The sequence below is a fragment of the Schistocerca nitens genome, chromosome 2 (assembly GCF_023898315.1).
Source record: "Schistocerca nitens isolate TAMUIC-IGC-003100 chromosome 2, iqSchNite1.1, whole genome shotgun sequence".
Classification (NCBI taxonomy): domain Eukaryota; kingdom Metazoa; phylum Arthropoda; class Insecta; order Orthoptera; family Acrididae; genus Schistocerca; species Schistocerca nitens.
The window spans coordinates 1,017,316,489-1,017,322,488 of record NC_064615.1 but is presented as its reverse complement, the minus strand read 5'-3'; positions in this window follow the sequence as shown (position 1 = coordinate 1,017,322,488).

The following is a 6,000-nucleotide window of genomic DNA, read 5'->3' as shown; positions in this document are numbered from 1 at the left end:
AATAATTAACACAGATAATGCTTACTGAGAGAGGAATTAAAGTTACAAATAATTATTCACTTACGTTTATAATAATAATGAACTCTATTTTCAAGTAATAATTAACAAATAACTACAATTTCTTAACAGACCTCAGTTCGATATGCGTCCGCAACCTACAAAAGCCAACCAACAAAAGGTAAAAACAAAGGAAGACAAACGCAGATCATAAAAGGAATTTACAATTAGCATTGTCTTTGTCTGATACACATCGATATGTCCAATTACATCATAGAATATTATATAAATAATTAATATTTATCATCATTTTCACTATTTTTTTCATATGCCGAATAGACAATGTTTATTACTGTTACAGGCATAAGTTCCTCTCGTCGCACTGTAGCTAAAATTTATCTCGTGGATGTTACAATATCTCGTTTACAGGAGTCCTTTAACCTCAATACATGACGACCTACGGGTCTTCTGGCTGTAGAAATCTCTCCAACCATCACCTCACGTGATAATCTCTCAGGATCCATACGGTAGACGTTTCCCTGCCAGCGGAGTCGTCTCTGCTTCAAGATGGCTGAAACGCTGTTGCAGTTACTTTGAGACAGTACTGTTTATTTTGTCACTCGGTCCTTCCACGTTACCCCGAGGATGGATCTCAGACACCGAATGGGGGAAGTATTAAGTTGTCCATGTATCCGATGCATACAAAAGGATGCTGAGGACTCAAGTTTGACATAAAAGAATTTTGAGGGCCAAAGAGATTTTGTTGTTTTCTTAACAAGTGTAGAGAGCTTGATAAAATTTGTCGCAGCTCTTCCACTGCGAGCATCAGTCTGCTTGTCAACAACCATGTTTGATTCTACAATGAATCCAAGATAGCGGAAGTTACGCACGAGGTGCAGAGTAGTTCCATGTGGTATTCGGCCGTGTGTTAGCACCCTGAACCATAATTACGGTCTTAATGCTGTTTACACTCATCAAGAACAGGTGGCACACCTGACTAAATCTTAATACGAGCTCCTGCAGCTCTTCTGCAGAGATCGCGACAATTGCAGCGTCATCAGCGTATAGGAGTTCACGAACGATTATCTCTTAGCACTTTGTCTTACTCTTTAGAAGACAGTCGTTGAAAAGCTTTCCATCTTTCTTAGTGTGTAGGTGTGGCACGAAACTGCAATTTTCACAAGCCACTTGGAGCAGAGCTGAGAAGAAAGTTCCGAAAAGTGTAGGTGCCAACACACAGTCCTGTCCTACGCCACATTTCATATTGAATGGTTTAGATGTACTACCATCGAAGGTTACAGACCCATGCACATTGTCGTGAAAAGATCTTATTAAGAGGCTCCGGAACGCCCTATACTTGCAATGTTAAAATAACGCTTATAAATTACATCTTTCCTCACAAAGTATTTGAGGTAGGAAGTTGAACATTTTACAGATTATTTATTGGAATATGGGCTACAACTTAACACAGGGATTTTACAAAATTTTAGTTCAGTTATTAAAGATGATTTTTTTTTTCAATTGTAATGACAATTCACAACATTTTTTTGCAATTTTTTATTTATATATTCAAAAACATACAGTTTTTTGGAAAAAGGCTGTGTTAAATTATGCAGAAGGTACTGTGTAACATTTACTGAAAGTTTGAAACAAATATGTTTGGAAGATCCTTAGAAAACATGTAATTAGTATGAGAAAATAAAAGTTTTGGGAATCGAGCGACAAAGATTGGATTAACTTTTTAGTGCATTCCAGGTCCACAGGATGGATTATCTTCATCCTCTGCAAACTCCTCCTCCAGCTTCCTCTTGTTCCTCCTCCTGTTTACTCTTGCTTGTATTTCTAGACTCTTTACAGCCCTGTCTGCAGCCCGAAGGCGTTCCTTGTCTAAAGCAAGCATCGCTCGTACCTTGTTAGAACCTATCTTCATTCCCATATTTCTAAATACCTTTGGCTTTCCAACATTTCTCCTTTTCTTAAAAGCCTTCAGAGGATTTCTAATAACTTTACTTTTACTCATTATTATACTTCAACAAAACAGAGACTCAAGAAACAGAATTAATTACGAATATTTTCGAGATAACGACAGAGTAAATAAACATGAAACAATCGACAGTCACACCAGCGATATATATTGAACCATCACAGGTTAGCCACAACACATACTTTATCTCACATCACTAAAATGGACCTGATGAACACGGACGTTAATAATAACACTATTTGACAGCAGTTTAACAACGCCACAGTGGGTCACGCCCATGTAGAACACATTTCAAAAAAAATTTAAAAATAGTTGTAGTCTTCGGAATTGAATAAATTATATATCTATTAAAAGGTAATAGTCTGCAGATTCAGAAAACGCAAAAAAGTAAAAAATTGAACTTTTCATGATTTTGAGCCTTTCCGGAGCCCCTTAAGGACGACACAGCCGGTGGACATCCAATTTTTTCCAATATTCTGTGAAGTTCCTCCCTGCTGACGGTATCAAGACTTTGTTGAGATCGACAAAAGCCGCATGTAATGGCACTCTATGTTCACGGCACTTTTCTTGTAGCTGGCGCAAGGTGAACATCATATCACTTGGCCGATCGAGGTGGCGCGGTGGTTAGCACATTGGACTCGCATTCGGGAGGACGACGGTTCAATCCCGCGTCCGGTCATCCTGATTTAGGTTTTCCGTGATTTCCCTAGTTCGCCTCAGGCAAATGCCGGGATGGTTCCTTTGACAGGGAACGGCCGACTTCCGTCCTTAGTCCGATGAGACTGACGACCTCGCTGTTTGGTCTCTTCCCCCAAATCAACTCAACTCAACTCTGATCACCTGCGGATCTGCCTGCACTGTGTGACTCAGGGTGGAACCGAGCAGCCAAAGTTTCCAGTCTTTTCAGGATTATCCTCGCATATACATTTCCAGCAACACTCAAAGAGGTATTCCTCTATAGTTGTTACAATCACCTCTGTCGCATTTTCCATGATAGATTGTTACTATATTTGCATCTCGCATGTCTTGAGGTATTGTGAATTCATCCCAGCACTGCAGTAGGATTTAATATAATATCGGCGAAACACAGTTTTGGTGATTTCATCTCGTAGTTCAAATGGCTCTGAGCACTATGGGACTTAACATCTATGGTCATCAGTCCCCTAGAACTTAAAACTACTTAAACCTAACTCACCTAAGGACATCACACAACACCCAGTCATCACGAGGCAGAGAAAATCCCTGACCCCGCCGGGAATCGAATCCGGGAACCCGGACGTGGGCATCTGGTAGTTATCACGGCCTGTGTGATCAATCAACAGAGAAAAACAGGTTAAGTTCACAGTGAAATCATACAACAGTATGATGAATTTTTGTATTTAATGCTGCCTATGGATAATAAACGCACGGAAGAGTAAAAATAAACAGTAGTGATTTGGTAAACACACTAGTCTTCAAAACTAAGCTTATTGTGTATCTGAAACTAGCTGAAAATCTGTCAATCTTTCATAATTAGTAATGTACGCTGTTCATAACGTTTTTATAAACAGTAATGCATTTGTCTCTGTAATTTAATGAAAGTGGAAATTAAGGCAATCACAAATTGAGGCACAAGATTATATGAGAAGTTGTAGAAAAAGAGAACCCTGGAGAAGAATAAATGGAAAGTTACCCTATATGGCGCATCTTTTGATAAAACCTCGATCTTGAACTTTTGCGTTTGAATAGTCCTTTTGTGGCAGGATAATAATATTAATTTCAGGTGTATTCCTGCGTAGAGTCCGCTACCTAACAATTCTGAATATATTTCAATCAAATTCCTCTTTATGGTAACTATTAAGTGAAAAGTAAACGAATGAGTCTTATAGTTGTTTTGTATCTATAAACTTCTAACAGTGTACTAACCTTTGGTTCATGAAGTTGTAACTATTTTATCTATACAAAAAACGAGGTTAGATTGTTTCCTTCTTCCCTTTCTGGCAGCTGCACCATATGGATGAAAAGATTTACAACAATAATTGGACCAGTTTATTTCAAAATTTAAGCGGTAGTGAGGCTCTTACCCGCGACAGAGGAAATTTGATTAGTAATAAAAGACGCTACCTCTACAACACGAATACAGGTCCTGTGGTCAAACCTCGAAGTTGCTCAAATTTTGAATTAAAAAAATCGTTAGCAATGGTGACCGAAGACGTTCGATGTAAAAAGTAACCTTCATTCTGCTAACGGGCTTGCCAACGAGGGAAGAAGAGCGGACAGAGGTTCATGGCATTCTCTTGATCTTGCGGTGGCAGACTCATCTAAAGATGGGAGAATCAGTAATGATCAACTGCTGGAGGACGCAGAAGGCAATGGAAACAACTGCATTAAAGAAACATGACGTGCATCCACAGAACGTGTGGTCTGAAATTGAAAAAAACTGTTATGATGTTCTCTGCACTGGCAAAGGATTCCAGAGTAGTAACCCATTCGGTTCTCCGGGAGGGTACTGTCAAAGAGGAAGTGACCACGAGAAAAAGATTGAATAACCAACGAAAGCATAACGTTGTACGAGTCGAGTAGTGGAATGTCAGTATTTTAACGTGGTAGGGAAGCTAGAAATTCTGAAATGGGAAATGCAGAGGCTCAATCTAGACATAGATGATGTCAGTGAAGTGAAGTGCAAAGAAATTAACGATTTCTCGTTAGAGAATTATAGGGTAATATCAATAGCAGCAGAAAATGGCGTAACGTGGGTAGGAATCGTCATGGAAAAGAAGGTAGGGAAGACAGTGCGTTACTGTGAACAATTTAGTGGCAGCGTTGTTTTCATCAGAATCGACAGCAAAACAACACCAACAACAACAGTTCAGGTACACATGCCGACCCTGAAAGCATAATAGGAAGAGAGAGGAAGTATATGAGGCTACTGAGCAGGTTGTTCAGTATGTAAAGGGAGATGAAAATCTAGTAATTATGGGAGACTGGAATGCGGTTGTAGAGGAAGAAGTAGAAGAAAATGTTACAGGAGAATATGGGCTTGGGAAAAGGAATGAGAGAGAAGAAAGACTGATTGAGTTCTGTAATAAATATCAGCTAGTAATAGCGAATACTCTGTTCATTGATCACAAGAGGAAGAGGCATACTGAGAAAAGGCCGGGTGATGTGGGGAGATTTCAGATTATATCATGGTCAGGCAGCGATTCATAAATCAGATACAAGATTGTAAGGTGTACCAAGCAGCAAATATAGACTCAGATCACAATTTAGTATTGGTGTAGAGTAGGCTGAAGTTTGAGAAACTAGACAGGAAGAATTAATGCTCAGAAATACTGAGAATGACGTGATACAGCGATAACGACCAGCTGAGTAGGCAGTTCACTTGAAGCGGAATGGACTTCTCTACAGAGGAAGTTGGAAAGATAAACGTAGGTATAAAGAATGTAGTTGCGAAGAAACCACGGGTAACACAAAAAAATTCTTCAGCTGGTCAATGAAAGAAGTAAGTACAAAAATGTCAGAGAAATTACGGAATGCGGGGATACAGGTCACTTAGGAATGAAATAAATGGAAAATGCAGGGACTATGGTGAAATGGCTGCAGAAGAACTGTGAAGAAATTGAAAGAGAAATTATTGTTGGAAGGACTAACTCAGCAGACAGAAAAATCAAAATAGCCTTCGGTGAAATTAAAAGCAAAGATGGTAACACTAAGAGTGCAATGGGAATTCCACTGTTAAATGCAGAGGAGAGACCGGATAGGTGGAATGAGTGCACTGAAGACCTCTATGAGTGGGAACAGTTAGGTGATGACATGTTGTGAGAAGAAGCAGCTGTCGACTCAGAAGAGATTCAGCATTAAAATCAGAATTTAAAAGAACCTTGGAATACTTACAATTGAATAACGGAGGAGGGACAGATAAAATTCTATCACAATTTCTAAAATCGTTTGGCGAAGTGGCAACGAAACGACTATTCACATTCGTATGTAGAATGTGTGAGTCTGGCGATATACCATTTGACATTCGGAAAAACATCAAC